The sequence below is a fragment of the Aulostomus chinensis genome, chromosome 16 (assembly GCF_037954235.1).
Source record: "Aulostomus chinensis isolate RoL2024-O1b breed Wild chromosome 16, RoL_Achi_v1.0, whole genome shotgun sequence".
Lineage (NCBI taxonomy): Eukaryota > Metazoa > Chordata > Actinopteri > Syngnathiformes > Aulostomidae > Aulostomus > Aulostomus chinensis.
In genome coordinates this window covers 3,483,744-3,502,434 of record NC_141335.1, presented here as the reverse complement: position 1 = coordinate 3,502,434, position 18,691 = coordinate 3,483,744, and the positions used below count along the sequence as shown (strand labels likewise).

General features: G+C 47.7%; 1 protein-coding gene across 2 annotated transcripts in view; it reads right to left on the bottom strand.

Moving 5' to 3' along the window:
• LOC147247168 (spectrin beta chain, non-erythrocytic 1) overlaps nt 1-11,213 on the bottom strand; it is a 92,454-nt gene extending 81,241 nt beyond the window's left edge. For both annotated transcript variants that reach the window (XM_086181125.1, XM_086181126.1), the window contains exon 1: nt 11,096-11,213. The gene's annotated coding sequence lies outside the window, so the exon portion shown is untranslated. The remainder of the gene's footprint in view (nt 1-11,095) is intronic.
• Nucleotides 11,214-18,691: the final 7,478 nt, after the last annotated feature.

The window sequence follows — 18,691 nt, the reverse complement described above, 5'->3', positions numbered from 1 at the left end:
AATGAATGATCAATTATATGATCAGATGCCATTTTTTCCCCATGAAGTACACGCACACACACACGCACACACACACACTAATGTGATTCAGTGAGTGCTGGTATTGGCATCAGGGGTAGTATTACAGCTCCGCCCCAGAGACCAGCGGGTGGAGGTCAATGATGTAAGCCTCTCTATTGTCATGGCAATACTTGGAAAAAAAAAAAAACAAAAAAAAAAAACAGGAGAGCGAATCCTGCTGAGAATTTTTCCTGAAATTCCAGAAATCCTCCCCTGAAATATGACTCAGACGGAGCGACGGTAACATCTGGACAGAATCAAGCAGAGGAAGAGAGAGGGGAGCCGTTCCAACGCCGAGGTGACAGCGCCTGAAAGAGATTCCTCCTCCATGGCGTTTTTCAAGCTTCACTTTACGGGCAGCCGGCAAACAAGATGGCCGCCGTAGCTTTTATTCCTTTACGGCATCGTTTAGGGACTTTAGACATGACCTCATCCAGGTTTCAGTTCTGATACGCATCCGCCTGAACAGATCCTGATGTCAGAGGTCTTATTTTCCCTGTTTATCACTAAAAGAGCAATAAATAAATAAATAAATCACACAAATAATGAAATTCAATGTTTTCTGAAGCGATTTACTCGAACTGGATCAGCGATGCGTCTCGTTACGGCGTGTTTCTGGTCCACTGCCAACCACGGAGTGAAACATGGATCGGTATTTGGAGCCGCGCCATCATTCTGACATCCGATCAGTGATCAAGATTGAAGATTAATCACCATCTCAGTTCATCAATGAACTCCACATTACGACGACTGCCTCTCTGCTCATCGTCTACGTCCAGCCGTCGCCGGTCGAGCGCGCTGGCAGGTTTGATTAGGTCCGTTTGAAGCCCTGAATAAACATCAAGCACCTCAGGAGTGCTTTTTAAAAAAAAAAAAAAGATGGTGATAAATAAAGAATCCTGTGAAAGCATCAAGAACCCGATTCTTTGAGAGAATAATCACATTTCTGAAAGAACCGGGCAGCCGCGTCAGCACCCGGATATCCAGTCACCCCTCGGCGACTTGACTGATGTCTGGAGTTTGTCATCAGCACCTGAAGGACGTCAGCGAGCGAAGAGGCACGTAGAGATGGAAGTGGGGCAGCTGCGAGAAGAAGACAAGCCTTCGTGCAACCAGCATGGTCAACAGCTGTCGCCACGGTGACGCGTCACATCGCTGGTGGACCGTTAAACCTGGTATGTTTCATTCATTCCTCCACAAACACACTTGCCGACTGTCTCCCTGACACCCCCCCCCCCCACACACACACACACTAGCTAAAGAGGATGTGTGTGTGTGTGTGTGTGTTAGTCTATCAGCGTGTGACTACAGGCTAAGGAGTGAAAATTTAAATTAAAAAACTCCATTAATTTGCGTTCATTGGGGCTTTGCTCAAAGACAATCAAAGGACATTTAACCTCGAGAGGAAATAATGATCTAATTTTGACGACGGAGACCACGCACCTTTGTCTTATTACAGTATTGTGTTAAAATAATACATTAAATCACAATAATATTTATTGGGACCAAAAAAAAAACAAACCCAAGACGCCGTTGGTGGGTTCTACTGCTCCCACGACCAAGCCCAGGTGTGAGCGCACCTGTCAGCGGAGGAAGACCTCCTGAAATGTGAGCGTATAAACAGCTGTGCTGCGGTTCAGGTCTACGTCAGGTGTTTATTTGGAGTGGTTTCTAGGTGGCGGAGATGGTCGTTGCTGTCATCAACGCGGCAGCCGAGGGGTGCGAACGCCGCCTCGGCTCAGCCCGCAGCCCTGCAGCCCAGAGGCGACGCTCCACTTTCAGCTAATCTCTCATTTCCTCTCCGTCTCTGCATGTCGACTCCACCCTCCCTGCAACAGCAACGCCTCAGGGTGCGCACCCAATATATATATAGATATTTATACACACACACACACACACACACACACACACACCAAGCTAAAACTTGTGCCTTAGGTCACAATAACTGAGCTTTGACCTCAATTCACCCAAACCAAATCCACTCAACCAGTCTATTGTTGCTCATTTCCCAGCAGGCCGAGCTGGACGTCTGCGGGACCCGAGGACTGAACCGTAAACCGATCACACACACGACTATGACCCTGATTTGAACACACACACAAAAGAACACGATGGCGGTGTGTAGTTGGAGCACATCTGGAGAACATTGAACGTGCTCCGCCCACGTTCCGACAGCTGGACCTGCACGCTGCAATTTTAGAAATGTTGATGTTTGGCTCCAACTCTACGAGCACGCTGACGATTTATGGGCTCACGCCAACAGTCAGACCACCGCCAGGGTCCTCACAAGCCCCTGAAGACCGTTCTGGCCATTGATAACGGTCGGAGTGCCTGCTGGGAAGTTCTGGGTTTGTCTTCATGAACTGGTTGTGATACAAATTTCTTCCTTCTTTTACAGCTCACGTCACAGCTATCGCAGAAACACTAGTGAGGGCAAGAGTGTTGTGTGTGTCGGGTAGAGAGAGAGAGAAAGACGCCCTTGAGCTGGATGGAAATCAACTTTAATGGAAGCCTGCTGAAGGTCAATGCAGAGGGCGTGTGTCTCCTTTCTGGCAACTTATATGAGGACATTACGTCACTTTACTATTGCGGTCTCTCTCTCTCCTCTCTCTCTCTCTCTCTCACACACACACACACACACACCAGAGTGTGGATGGACAGGAGAGTTGCTGTCTGTTACTCCACACTGCGTTTGTCTGCGTTTGTGTTTTCAGCTGCTGAACCCTAACCGTCGAGTCCTTCCAGACCACACTGGTGAAGCCAGTCAATACTTCCTTTCTCTTCCTTTCAACCTTCAGCCAGACGGAATCACAGCTCTTCAAAATCTTCCTCCAAAAGTGTGTCAGTCAGACCTTGCAGCGCTTCGCTCAGCGACAGACTCAAACAGCTGGATCACGGTGCGTCAGCAGCGCCACGGTCAACCTGTGGACTAGATTTACCTAGAAGGTGCTTCGGCTACGGCGCGTTTATTTTCTCTGCAACAGTTTCATGAGTCATGAAGGAATCTGCTGGCGTTCGAGAGCTCTTTCTGCAGCAGTTGTGAGAGCTATGAAACTGTCCTTCAGACCAAAAGTGCCTCGAACGTTCAACTACAAGAAAGGAGACGCTGACAGGACACAAACACCTCTCACACAGCGTCTCTGACAGTCGGTAAAGAAGCAGCTTTTTAACAGTTTTAAAGTGATTCTACGGCTTCAAACTCCGCACTTTTAAGAGTACGAGGTCAAGTTGTCCTAAACCGCAGTAAATGTACATCACACGACTGCTAGAAAACGGGAGGGGAAAGACGGAGAGTGAGAGTTCCTGATTTACCTTGAACGCAGCACACAGCCAGAGTATTTTATCCCGTCCTGCAGCTTTTTCAGCAGAACGTAACGGCCAGTCAGAGGCGGCCCAAACTACACTTAAAAAAAAAAACGATGGAGGTGACGCTCGCTGTAACAGCTGTGATGCGACGTGCAGGGACGGCCGGAGGAAACACCTCACCGATTCAAGAGCTGGTTTTCGATAGCCTCAGTGCTCGCCCTGAAGCTACGTTTCCCGCGCAGCTCGCGTGAGCAGCGACGCGAGGACGACCCTGAGGACAACAGCCACACAGTGTGGACTTCCAACACGTGACGTCAGAGGACAGCCTGACATTTGCTAAAAGCAGCTGAAGCTAGCAGTCCAAGAGCCTGATGCTGAGGGACCCAACCCTATGGCAGCCACAACTTTAGAGAGTCCGAGTGAAACTGTAAACCGTCCTGATGCCCTCACCTTCATTTATCTCGTTCTGCTGCCTCGTCAGACGTCCGTCAGCGCACGGATGAGGCAGCAGACTGCAGGTCGACGTGTTATCAGTCACACAAACGACCTCCTGATAAAGTACAACGTCTTCTACGTCTCATGGGAGCAGAAACCTTGTGCTTCGTAGGTCTGCGTTTCACCGCCAGCTTCAGCTCGCCTGCATCCGTCAGGAAATGAACCCATGAATCCCAGCAGATTCTCTTTTTTTTTCCCTGCACACCCAAACGGGAGAAGCTTCCTGCCGCAAATTAGCACCCAGCCTTCATCAACACTCTTGTTCACATATTTTATTCATGAGAAATCAGGAGTGTGTGTGTGTGTGTGTGTGTGTGTGTGTTATTTTTCTTATTTGGATGTAAATTGACATGAACATTCATGAGCCAAGCCGCTTTTTCAGATCGCTGCAGTTCCCCGAAACGTCTTCATTCGCTCATGAAAACATGAACGGCGCTGAGGGACGTGTTTACTTTCATGTATGAACGATGAAGTTTAGCGTGTGAAAAGAAGAAGAAGCAGAGCTGAAGGAGATCAGAGAATTGGTTTCACGCGTGTTTCGTGTGAGGTCAAACCTGGTTCACCCGGACGCAACCCCGCTATGTAAGCACACGCAAGCGCACGCACACGCGCACAAACAAACACACAGAGTTACTGAAGAGAAGCAGACTCACATTCCTCTCTGCTCTCTAGGTGTGTGTCTGCTCTGGTCTCCCACGGCTTGTCTTTTTTTTTTTTTTTCCCCTCCCCCAGAGACGAACGAGATGTCAAACAGCAATAAAGACAGAAATTCTTGGTTTGTTTACAGGAGAATCAGGAAGCCATCAGCTTCCTCCAGCGAGACCACGTCTGCGCCCAGAAACCTGGTTTGGGAAACAGTTTCCCGGCTCAATTTTCGATCCGATTCCACAAATCAGATCGTCTGGTCGCTGGATGCTAGCATGAGCGTTGCTCATCAGTTCACGCCTCCACGGCGCAAGGAAACGTCCATCCGTGTCCTTAGGACGGCTCGAAGACACCGTGAGTCATCTGGTCCGCAGCCACGTTCACCGTCTTAACATCAATAAAACATCAAGAACACAACGGATCTTTTGACGGCAGCCATTTCAAATCAGACGGAGGACGCGGCCCAGCACCAGACAGATGACCAGCGTCTCTGACGGGACAGTAAATCACACCAGCAGTCAGAGTCAAACTCAGGTCAGACAGTCAGACTGATTGAAAGAGAGAAACTGATTCAAAGAGAGAAACTGATTCAAAGAGAGAAACTGATTCGGGGTTTAAATCGCTGCCTGTTGACATCCACATTTACGGTGTTTGACACGCGCACAGTGGCTTCCCTGTGCTTTGCACTCAGGCTACATACTAAACTGCATTTCTGACCTGTGCAGTGTTGCAATGACAATAAAGTTGTCGCGTTAAAAAAACTCTTTGAACTGAGAATTAAGGATGAATCCGTTTCGGCTGTAGAAGATGCGGCATTTCATGGAAGGTGAGGCCGGAACAGATCTCTCTATATTTAGCTGAAGCTTTGCCGCTGGGGAAGAGTCGTACCCTCCTCGCCCTCCTCTTCCTCGCTTCTGTGTGCCCTCCTCTCTGTCGCACTGCTCCACTTCCTATCTGCTGGACATTTTCCAGAACATTCCTCCCTCACCCACCCCCCCTACCAGGGTGGATCTTTCAGCTGCTATGTTTCACTCCTGTCCTCTTTACTCTTCTCCCACACTCTCACCCTCCTTCATCCCTCCATCCCATCGTCCCTGCCTGTTAGGTTTGGCACATTTTCGTGACACAGTATCTTAATTTTAGGCCACCTTTAAGTTTTTAAATCAGACTTATTTACAAATTACAGAAAAAATATATTCATTTGTGAATTTATATCAAATTCTGATACAAAAGCTGTGGTGTGCTTCCATGAGCCGCCAGTTCTAGATAATAACATCCTGACAGGTTTTCATAACACTGCAGGGGTGGCGTGTTTCTTGGGGCGGGGCCTCACTGATGACATCACAAAAACACAGCTTTATTATTTGACTTAAACTGGATCGTATTTAACAGAGGAAACAGTTCCCTCTCATGTCCTCTGGCTGTCCTGCCTCTCAGGGATTTGTGAATTTCAGCCGAGAGCTTTGGCCTACTTGTTGATGCTAGATGTTCCGGCTCAGCAAGAAGCCTCCATCCTTCAAGTGAAAACTGCAAAACCGCCAGCAAACACCACCTCCAAGCCTGAGGGGCCAGTTGGACAACAGGAAGTGCAGAACTATGGTGTTTGAAGGGTTTTCTGATGGTCACATAGCATTGCATCGTCTACTTAGCTTAACTAACCTTAGCGGGCCTATTAGCTGACGCATCCCTGGGTTGCTAGGAGACAAACGCAGCAAGAGAACTACCTCACTATGGGAAGGTTACTCCTCAGTGCTCAACGCAGCGTTCAGTACAACTCCGACCCAGTACGTTGAGTTCTTTCAGCTTCTAACAGGTCAACAGGCGCTCCCAGTATGGCACACATCCAGGGCTATCGCTAATGGCTAATTCTTCTACCAGTTACCTGAGGAATCGCAACCCTGCTGGCAAGGGTGTCAGGTTCCTCCGAACCACGAGTTTTTGACAGGAAACACAAGAAATGTGAAAATTTCTGTGAAATGACAACAAACCAGCTGATCTCTCACTTGAGCAGCTGGAACCAACGAGTATTTGCCGTCATCGTTTTTAAGAACATTTGTACCATGAACGGATCCACGCTCCATCCAGTTTTTGTGCACTTCTTTCCTCTCCTCCCACCTCCCTCACCTCACTACTCCCCTCCTCCGACCTCAGGACCACCTCCTCCCTCCCGGTTTCTCTCTCTCTCTCTCTCTCACACACACACACACACACACACACACACGCCCCCCCCCCTTCATCCATCACTCCCTCCCTCTCCTGCCTTCTTATCCTGGGGGAATTGAGCCGCCTCCACTCCTCTGCTGGAGATCTGTCTCCGCCTCCTTCGGCCAAACTCTTCCAGCTTGAAGTTTAAGCCTGAGAAAAGAAGGATGGAGACGGCGGAGGTATGGACAGACCTGCTGCGAGTGCCTGGCAGTCACTTCCCTCACTCGTTTTTTTTTCTCTCGTCCTTCCTAAACTCATGACATCACGTGAGAAAAGATTTTCAAAGACCATCACGATGTCACAACTCACCTCCATCATGGTCTCCTTCTTAAAGGGACAGTGCACCCGATCATCAGTTTGATCATTTTTTTGATAATTTTGTCTTCATCGCGATCGAACTTTCATCACTATGAGATCATATTGACAAACCAGGGACCCTTCAATTGTTCTCAAACCGCCTTGACAAGTGATGTCATCATCATTCCACGGCCACTGTGGGGCGTCTGCATGCAGAAGCTAACCCAGAGCAGCTTTGAAAGATTCCAGCTCCTGCCTTTCTGACGTTTCCGAGCCCAGACAGCGAAACTGGACCATCGTCAGCAAACAGCCAGACACACACTCTGTCAACAGGGTGGAACAACCACACACACACACACGCACACAAATCTGTTGACAGGGGAGGTGGAGGGAGCTTGAGAGACAGAGAGGCTGGGGGCGACGATGAGAAAAGAGGAGATCAGCCAAAGATAAAAGCAAGCAGGCAGAACGCAGCTATCGGCTCATCAGGTCGGCGTCCTGCGGCGAAGCATTTCCTGATGTGTGACTGCAAGAAAGAGAGACAAGGATGCAACCTCGCAGCTGCAGATTCCTTGCTCTCTGATTATGAATCATGTTTTATGTTACATTACATTGTGTTTTTATCACTAAAACCGGACTTCTGGGTGCGAGTGTGCGTCTAAACCTCCCTGCTCTCAATCGCAGAATCCTGCCCTCCATCTCCCCTCACAGCCGCCCTGCTCGGACTTCCTCCCTCCACATGGACGTCACCACATTCACGGACGTTGTTGTTCAGACGTTTTGATCTGGTCGTCTTCCTCCTGAGGACGGTTTGCTTTCTGAATATTTCTCCGAGTGCTTCTAGAAGAAGTTGTTATGCAATCATATAAATTCAGTTTTCCTCCGGCGCAGAGAGCTGAAGAAACACGAGCTCCTCAGTTTATCATGAACCTGCTATTAAAATGATGAAGCTGAGAGCTCGGCACGCTGCCGGCTATTTGAGACGCCGCAGTAGACGATTTACGTCAAAATCTCTCGGCGTCATCATCATCAGCAGCAGGAGCAGCAGCGCCCGGGGGTTTAACGACTCGCAGCCAAAACCCACCACACACACAGCAACATCGATTCACGCACAGCCTCCCTGCAGAGCGTTTAGCAGCCGCACACCAAAAAGAAGAGCTTTGTGAAGGAAACGGCTGCGGGTTTATAGACAACATGCATTAACCGCTGGCTGAGAAACCGCTCTCATCATCACAGGAAGAAGACGTCCAGAAAATGCAGCAAGGAGGGTTTTTCTTTTTCCCCGTTTCTAAAGACGCTGAGAACGGCAGTTTGTGCTCCCCCAAAGTAAAACCACATTTCCCATAAATCCCACGGCCTCCTGCCCCCTCTCTCTCCCAACCCTCTCCACCTTCTTTCCATTTCATTTAAGGAGCACTTAAAACACAATCAGCCGATCAGGAATCTGGGCGCGCAGGGGAAGACCGCGCGGACAACAAAACAAAAGTCGGGTGACGGAATTCAAAGCAGCTCGAGAACGCAGAGAAAAGCTGGAGACGCTCGCGTTTGCTACCAGCGAGAGCTGCAAAGTTTCTGAACGGGAGGACACCGATTAGTGCGTCGCCATGGAGTCAAACGGCTGGTTTCATCTCAGCTGCTTGCTGGAGTTAAATCCCAGTCAGGAGGCAGATGAAGAGTTTCTGGAGCGAAATCGTCCGGCAGCACAGACGTGAACCAGCCAATCCTAACTGTCAGGATTATTGACAATCACACGCAAGTAAATGAGTCGACAAAAATGGTAAACAAATGTGACGAATCCTTTTTTACAACCTTCATTCTGGTGTTGCTGGTTTGCGCAGTGATGCCATTTGTCGTGTTCAGGGACCGCAGACGTCAGTTAGCTTCTCGCTAACTAAGCTATGCATCGTACACGCGTCTGGCCGCTCGTGCACATTACAGCCATAGAAGAAGAAACTGCACAGGAAGAAACACAAACAGGGTTTACAGTCGAGTACCAACATAAAATATGAGACCAGATATCCGGAGAGATTCGGGATGTTGATGCGCGGCGATGTGGCGCTCGCCTCGTCTTTTACTGGCTCTAAAGTTTGTTTTACACTCACATTGCCATGACAATTACAGATGATTATTCATTAAAAAAATTAAATAATCAGTATTAATATTTAGAAAAAGCAGCACAAGTCATTCCTACAGCAATGACAGAGGCATTTCCTCCAGAACATTGTCATATTTGATTCTGTCCTGGCTCGCAGCCCCTGATTGGCCAGCAGTGGAACCCAGAACATGGATGGCGGCCGCTGCTCAAGCCGCTTTAATCAAGGTTGCCGGTTTTTCTGAACCCCAGGGGTGGAGGCGGCGGGACGGATGGGACAGAACGCTCGGCTGCGTCGCCGTCAGCGATGTAGTAATGCTGGATCCTGATCGGCAGCCTCCTCTTACATATCCGTTTGGAGTCAGTCACATGACGCCACTGTTACTATGACATCAGTACGGAGGCACACAGACGCCGAAGGGGGAGGGGCAGAGTTTCAGAGCCTGATCCAGCAGCAGAGGTGGGAACGACTCTGGGAGAACTAGAACACTTCATTCAAAACTCCATTTTCCTGTAACACACCAGAACGTGTGTGGAGAAGTGGTGTGGGTGCAGTTCCAGGTTCCAGGTTCCAGGTTCCAGACCAGAGATCTTGGATCCTGGTCTCTGCGGTCTCTAGGCTGTTTTAAACGGTAAAAGAATCTCGCTGCTGATGGAACTTTGCTGGTGTGCCGGTCAACTGGAGCTCCTCCTGTCCCCCTGGAAACAAAGAGTCTCCAAGGATCGACCTTCACCTCCCCTCACCGGTGTCCTTGAGACCATCAGACAGCCCCGACCACCCATTACTACCTGACCTTTGACCTCCCTGCAGAACGAGAGCATGAAGTCAAACAACTGCACTGCAGGGACGCGTTGATTTAGCTTTAGAACCTGACGATGGTCGTTCCGGGGCGACGGCTTTACCTCATGTGGGTGTCAAAGCGGCAGGTGCTGCGCGGCACGACAGCCACCCGACACCTCAGGGTGACACTTTAAAGGCTTCAGTCAACAAGTTGCCAAATGTTTGCTGCATCAAAGACGTGGGAGGAGGATGGAGGGGGGGGGGGGGCAGGAGACAATTGGAGGAGAAAGAGAGAAGATAAGTAGAGGAGAGCGTTTGTGATGTGGAGGAAATGGAGGAGTGGAGGAAGGAGTGCAGAGGGAGAAGAAAAGAAAAGGGTGGAAAGAGGAAAAGTGCAGATCAGAGGAATAAAATGGGAGGAAAAGTGAGGAGAGAGGGAGAGAAATGGAGAGGGGGAGGTAGGAGGAGAGAAAGCAGCAGTCCAGCCTGTATCTGATTACATAATTTGCTCCACAGGATGAGAAACAGGGTCTCCAGCACAAGCAGAGAGCGTCCAGCAGCACAATTTGGAAAGTGGGGGCAACTAAAGTGACCTTAAAATGTGCGACGTCACTACAGAAGCAACACAAGCCCCCCCCCCCCCCCCCCCCCCCCCCCCCCGAGGGGCAACAAACCCATCGTTAGAGGGCCAGCAGGAGTGTGGAGAAAAGGAAGGTCGCTGCAGGGGTTTGAGCAGTAGTACAGGACGGATAGTGAGGCGTTTTTACTGAGGCTGAGGTCAGCAGAGACGACCACGCCTGCACCGCCACCGCCACCGCCACCTCCACCTCCACCTCCTCCATCAAACGGAGAAATTACAAGACCTCCATCCATCCTCTGAGAGGAGATAATATCGCGGGGGTACAGACGGCTTCACAACAAGATGCTCTGGAGCCTCAGCAACAAACACACAAGTTCAACAACACGATGGGAGCTGGGGGGGGGGGGGGGGGGGTCGCTGCCCCGGTTCCCATTGCGCCAAAACCCGCTACTGCACCACAACAAAGGTCTAACAATGAGGCGGACTCAGGCAGCCTCCAGCCCGGGGAGGCAGAGCGCCCGAGCCGTCGTGGATGCTTCACCCAGCCAGCCGCGGCCACCGTGAAACAAAAACAGTGCATCAGAAATAAATAACAGGGCCCGGCCCGGTTCGGTTCGGCCTGGTTCACACTCACCTGGAGGACGAGGGAAGCGCAGAGGAGTCCCGCTCGCAGTGAAGGACGGACGGACGGAGTGTTTGGTGCTCGCAGGAAAAACAAGGCAGCAGCAGTGAGTCCTCAAATCCACCAATCCTCCTCCTCCTCCTCCTCCTCCTCCCCCCGCCCTCCGCCCCGCTCCACTTCAGCTCGGCCCGGACTGCAGCGACCGGTGCGCTCGGTTTATTACATCAGGGAGCACCGGAGGGGCTGAGCTAGCCGCCCTAATACGATGTTTCTGTAGTTCAACCCGGAAGTTAGCGTCCTTTGCGAAAGGCCAAAGATGATTTTTTTTTTTTTTTTACAATTTATTTTGAGTTATTGAGGACAAAACGAGTTGTTTCACTCTGGTTTTATGATTTTCATAGACGCACAACTGCTTGGACACGTTCACTATTCCAGCGTTCACTGGCACAAAATAAAACTGTGAACCAAAAAAATAATGTAATTCATGTAATTTGTTTAAAACCTTGACCTGTCACTCAAACTGCGTTGAATGTGGCAGGTTTTGTTGTTGTTGCTGACTTCAGGTCACAATATTAAACATTTGTGTGTCGTTTTGGGAATTCCACAAGAAAAAAAAAAAGTCACTTCACCCTCAAGTCCGGGTTTGTAGGCTCTCTGAAGATGTTCCACAATATTTTGTCTGAGAATATCCTTTTATTATTAATTATTATTATGAAATATGGCCTTAAAAGACAACTGCATGCCAATATAGATTCAAGATTCAAAACAATTGGGTATCCAGTGAAGTTCTGACCATTTTGACTTCTGCATGAATCTTCAAGGTTTTTGAAAGATCTTTGCGCACCAGAATATACAGCCACTCATTATATTATTATTATTATTATTATTATTATTATTATTATTATTATTATTATTATTATTGAGGCCTGTTACTGAGCTGAGCGGTTACACAGCTGCATCCATGATTCTAGCCTCAGACACGATGAACCATCAACTCAGTGAAATTATTCCGTATTCACACAAAACAAATACTTGCAGTACTGCAAATACTGATAAGTAAATAAGTAAAACTTGTACAGCACCTGGAACACACAAAATAACACACACGTTAGGCTGTTTTTGCTTTTACCAATACAGTATAAGTAAATGAATATTGCACCAACGGCATTCACACGTCACAGAAACATTTTACATCATTTTTGATTTATTCTCTTTATTTTTTGTTTCAAATGTATCTGTACTTCACCTTGTCAGTGCCATTCTCACCTGCGTTTGCCGTTCCCCTGTCAAAAACCTTGAGGATGCATGCAGAAGTTGAAATGGCCGGAACTTCACTTGATACCCAGTCTGGCAATCATTAAAAGAAGAGGATGACATGGCATTTTTGGGCATCGTCTGCAACTCCATCCCTCCACGGGAACGTCCCCGCCCCTCCAGGCTGCACCGAGGCACTTATCAAGCACTCACTGCTCCCCGAATCTGAGAGAGGCGGAGAATGAAGCAGCGAGAGGAGGAGGGAGAGTCTGCAGAGGAGGATGCCGAGCAGTCCTGGCTGAGAGAAGTTGAGGATGACTCGGAATATAAATGCACATGAATCACTACAATCATCATCATCATCATCATCGATGTTTTTATATTAACAGAATTCCAACTTGCAAACTCACTAAATTCGACCCAAGACATGAAAAAGTGAGTTTTACCACGTTGTAATTGTCCAAGGAAGTCAACAGTGTTTAAAAATGGGCCAAATTTGACTGATATGATATCTTTTAAACCTTTATTTTAAGGCAAAGTAGGAAAAAAAAGACACCCAAAGAGGAGAATGTCTCCGAGTGTGAGGACGAATAAACAAACTAGCTGTCTGACTCAGTAGTTTAACTCATGACGGGAAGATGAAGCAATCAGAGCCAGAGCTTTCACCACCAACGTGTGTATGTGTGTTCATGTGTGTGTTTATGTTGTCAGCTGGTTTGTAATAGTTGTACTTTCCTCCCTTGCTGACATACGATGCATTCAGGGTCTGAAGGACATCCAGCACAGCAGTGTACTTGTGTATATTAACACTGTGTGAGTTGGCAGAATGTGATCGGGCCTTCAAGGTCTTTTTGCCCCCTTGATGACATGTGAACACACACACACACACACACACACAGTCAGTGGTCAGTGTGTTTGTATGTGTGTGCGTGTGTGTGTGTGTGTGTGTAAGTGTGTGCTGGAGATTATCACTCCGATACCAGACACCGTAGAGACATTCAGCCATATTTGTTTAGAGTGGGAGGACGGTGAAGGAGAAGGTCAGGTGTCGCAGGGATGATCTCCGTCATGTTGCAGCTGCAGGGTTGTGACTGTTTGACGTTCCCAGCTTGAGATTTCGTTTGCGCTCCTAAATTCGAGCGTCTGAAAGTTACGCGTTGTGTGGATAAACAATGGAAACAAACAGCGGAGTCTCCACTTCTCATTCGGCGGGAACTTTACAGGTTTCGACTCCTCCCCTCTGTCCCTCTCCCTCTAATTATGCCTCCATCTCAGTGTCACGTGGATTTTTAGTAACCTGCAGAAACATCACGGGTAGGAAATGTGCTGCAACATCTGCGCCGGGTCAGGACCGTGGACGGGTTCTGGGACCGGTCCACTTCTAATCTAGGAGTGCGGTTGTACTTAGTTCTTAGTGTGTGTACAATACATGACTCAGTGTTTCTTACACAGTAAAGCTGGATTCAACTTCTACTCGTTGCCTGGCAACAGCTGTCAGCACCCACACACTCAGGTGTGTGTGTGTGTGTGTGTGTGTGTGTGTGTGTGTGTGTGTGTGTGTGTGTAACATGATGAATAAGACTGAACGTGTGGGCAGTTACAGTGGCTGGCAGATAGATTGATCGGAAAGAGGAGGAGGAGGAAGGCTGGAGAACTTCTCTCTTTCCTCTCACTATCTCTCTCAGACACTTCCAGGCAGAGTGAGGTTTCCATGGTGACCACCATGGGATGCCAAACTAGTTGCTGGGAGGGGAAGAGGAGGAGGAAGAAGAAGAGGAGGTCAAAGCTGGTGGATTTTTCTTCTTCCAGCAATTTGAATGTGTGGGTGGTCTTTCGTTTCTTTCTTTCTCTCCTGTACTGGTGCGAGTGTTGTGGCGGCTGCCTCGACGTGATTCGCTGTAATATTTGCAGTGAACTGTGGGAAGTTTTGTCAGGGGGTTTATGGGGTGGTGGTTTATGGGGTTTATATTTGGAGGCGTTTATTGACATAAAACAGGCTGGGAAAAAGCAGAACTGTTTCTGGCTGTGCAGAATGAGAGTGGGTTTTAAAGGAACGGGAGTTTACGGCCGGTGAATGTTTGATTCGTTATTTTTTGTAACTTTAGCAACAGATTCAAAAACCAGGAGAGGAAAATGTTACAGCCGGTGCCAAAAACATTTCCCGGTGTTGAATCCAGATTGAAGTCATGCTGTGAATACCAGTGTGGAGACAGACACCACTTCACATGAAATAAAACAAAATATAACACCTGAACAAATAAAGACCTAGAAAATAGGTTCCTTATTCACCAAAAACTGGAGTTTGCTGTCTTACAGGTCCAGAATTTTCTGTAGTACAAACAAAGCAGAGCATCTCCTGACTTTCACACAAGCAAAAAATTCTAAAATAAAATGAACATTAAGTATATAGATATGATGACCTGATCATCAAAAAACTGCAACTGGTGACTGAGGAAGGAAATTCACCTTAAAGGAACACGCCATCTTTTTGAGGGATGTTGTCATTGCCCGTCGCCAGACATTGCCAGCTGATCCCTGGGGCTGTTCTCTGAAACGGAACGTTTGGACTCATCAGTCAGGGAACCCCTGACCCGAATGAGATCCTTCAACTCGAGCTTAATGTATTTTCTCCAGGAAAAGTAGAGAGGAATACTGTCGCTGTTACTGTAGCATGCTAGCTGCTGGCTAGCAAAAAAAGTTAAAAAAAAAATAATAATAATAAAAAAAAGAACAGCCTCATGTCATCTGAAATTCACTCCCAACTTGCATTTCTCCTCTAGAGGTGAAAGAGATTCAATAATTCACTGTCAGAGAAACAACACCTTATTGAACTTGTGCTCCTTGCAAGTGGAGGCTGCTGGCGTGAGTTTGCCCCGCTGCTGGCGTGAGTTTGCCCCGCTGCTGGCGTGAGTTTGCCCCGCTGCTGGCGTGAGTTTGCCCCACTGCTGGCGTGAGTTTGCCCCGCTGCTGGCGTGAGTTTGCCCCGCTGCTGCAGTTTGCTGTGGTTGTGGCCGTGAATAAAAGAATGCTTCTTTTTAGTTTTGTTGTAAACTGCTGTTCCTCAGTAGAAAGCGGCAACTGGAAATGTGGAGAAAACAGTTTTGACAGAGCTGTGCTACACCTCTCATCCACCACCATTCATTGTGCTACGCTAACTAGCAGTCAACAGGTATTGGCGGGTCTCAGCTCCGCGGTGCAGCACAGGGGAGGGAAGGTTGATAATCTCCTCAGCTGTGTTTTTAGCGTCTGAGCAAAAGTTGGTGTGTTCCGTCAGATTTGAAGCACCTGTATCGCCCAGTGACTGTGCCTTGATTCTTTTGACCGTACGACAACTGACAAATGCTTGGAATTGTAAGACAGAAGGAGATGGTTTGTTTCTGAGTTGAACCTGCTCCATGTGTTCTGGTTGATTTGGTGTGATGCTGCTGCAATGCAGTCCTCTGTTTGTGCTGTAATTCAGGAAATTATTTCCTCCTCAGAGATTAAATCGACCCTGCAGACATGAGGATGACAAAACTGTTATCACGCAGACGCTCTTGGAGATTTTTAAAGCTCACAGTCTGTTCTTGCTGCTTACTTTAGAGACACAAACTGGTATTCAATTATAATGCCCTCACACACAGACACACACACACACACACACACACACAGACACACACACACAGACACAGACACACACACAGACACACACACACCTTCTAAGAGCTTTCAACACAGTGTTGGATGACAGGTTATCATTTGGTGTCCCTGTAGAGTGTGCTGCATTATATAAGGATGTCATTGCATTAAGATCCACTTGAAAAACACTCTCACACACACACACACACACACACACACACACACACACACACACACACACACACACTACCTCCTCCTCTCTCATCCTGATTGTTTGTGAGCGAGTGTGAGTAATGTCTTGAAGTGGGTTGGCATGACAACAAGGCGTCCATTTCCAACAGTGTATCCAGGGAGAGTTGGTCTCTAAGCGCACGCATGCACACACACACACACACACACACACACACACACACACACACACACACACACACACACACACACACACACACACACACACACACACATATCTGGTGTTTTTAATGACATTTTCATTCCTATTTTACACTCCAACCTCACTGCTAAATACTTTTTACGGCGCACTGTTTTAATTAATGACTCGAGGCAACCAGCTAGAAAGGAACAAAACATCTCAATAAGTTTCGCTGACAAGCCTGAGTCAAACGCTGCTCTTTTTCTGCCCAGCCACCAGGTGACTGAATAATGAATACAATAACAACCTCATGGATGTTTAACAGGAGAGAGGTTGACGCACTGCTTGTTTCAAAATCCACTGGCGGGATGCAGTAATGCATTTTTGCTTGCTTTGTTGGTAGGAAATTAAAAAGAGAAGGGGAAATCAAAATAAGCCGGACTGGGTCTCCTCCTCGGGCTGCTCCAGGCAAAACAAGTCATCCAAGAGATGTATGACATGCCTGACATACTTAACATACATCCCTTAAACTCAAGAGATTACTGATGAAACTCTATATTTTATTTTTCTTGACTTGTCGGGCCTGATCCTGGATCACTTCCCTATAAAAGCCCCATCCAGAGCAGGGATCTTACAAAATAAAAGCTGCATTGTTGTATCACTATAATGGTTTGGTTGGTCGGAGGGATTTTTTTTTTTTCTGAAAAACTATGACAAGAAGTCACGCTTGTTTCTTGCTAGCCGCTAACTAGCATCACTCTGCTACTGACGGACACCTACAGTACAAACATCGGTGCATGATTGGGTCAGTACTGAAGTACCGATAAATTCTTGAAAACATGTCGCCAAAAATCCTCTCATGATGTTGAAGCTCTCTGCACCAAGTAGATACAAGCAGCATTTGATCTAAAATTAGCACCGCAGCACCTGTGAGCAGCCAAAGAACTAACGCTGCAGCCACACAGACAAAAGTAGTATGTGAGCCAATGCTAACGCTGTAGCCACACAGACGAGAGTAGCATGTGAGCCAATGCTAACGCTGTAGCCACACACACAAGAGTAGCCTGCAAGCTAAGGCTTACGCTGCTGCAACAAGGCTTCAGAAAGGCCCTCGGTAGCTTCTAACGCTGCCTCTGAGCAGTCATTTAATTTATGAACGCAGCTGAAACACCGGCACAGTTGCGGGTTTGGTGATTTTTTTGATGATGATGATTCTCAAACCTTCTTGGAAGAATTCACACCTACTCATCCCTGTCCACTTGGGACGGGACCCACAGACCCACTCAAAGGAAAACCTACTCAAAGACCACTAGAAAGTCCGACAGGAACTTGAAGGACCACTTCAGTCTAGAGGAGACAGGGAAACTCATTAAGATTCTCAAAGTAAGTCGAGAGATGTGAGAGGAAAGTAAACAGACGGAGCCTCCGGAACCTTCTGGGCAGAAGGCACATAAGTGATAGGTGGAGGTTCAGTGTGTAGCCAGGCTCAAAAAAGATCTCTCTCTCTCTAGCTTTCTCAGACACACACACACACACACACACACACACACACACACACACACACACACACACAGAGCGGTGGGCAGTCACTCTTGTCCTGCTGTGTCAGGTGTTTTGTTGTTGCCATGTTAGCCGATCAGGGATTCTCTTCCCGTGATTTAATTGGATCAGATAGCAGGTAATCAGGTCACCTGACTGTTACGTAAAGACATTGTTACTGTGTTGTGTTTGCTTACGTCCAGCAGTCACTCACACACACTCACATACACACACGCACACACACCGTGTGAGACACCAAGACAGAGATTTAAGCCAGCAACCTACTGATTTGAACGGTCCTTTCAATGTATATCATTTAAAAATATCTGAATTAAAATCCAACTTCCGCACTGCGCTGCTACACGTGCATCCACACGTAAACACAACCTGTAAAAACCCCACAACTCTTCAGGGTCACTTCATGTTACATAGTACTTTTTCCATCACTACTGATACCCTGTTTGTAATACTGCATACTGCATATATTCACGTACTTTCATCAGTGGACCAAAGGCTGAAAAACCGCCCCACCATTCCGAGAGTTATGGTGACTTCGTAAAGACATCCATTTAAATAATCTACAGTATTACTTCTGTACTATTACTACTATTTCTACTTCTACTGTATGAATGTGACATCTAATCACGTTAGCAGGAGTTGGAGAGACGCTACAATCAAAAGGACATAACATCATATATTATAGAGGGTTTAGAGTGCGTTTCTCAATCATACCTGAGCCAAAAGACACAGAAGTGGGACTTTTGACCTTGGGATGACCTCCAGGTGGAGCGGCCGCGTGAGGCGACACTCTGAGGGCGTTTTTGTGT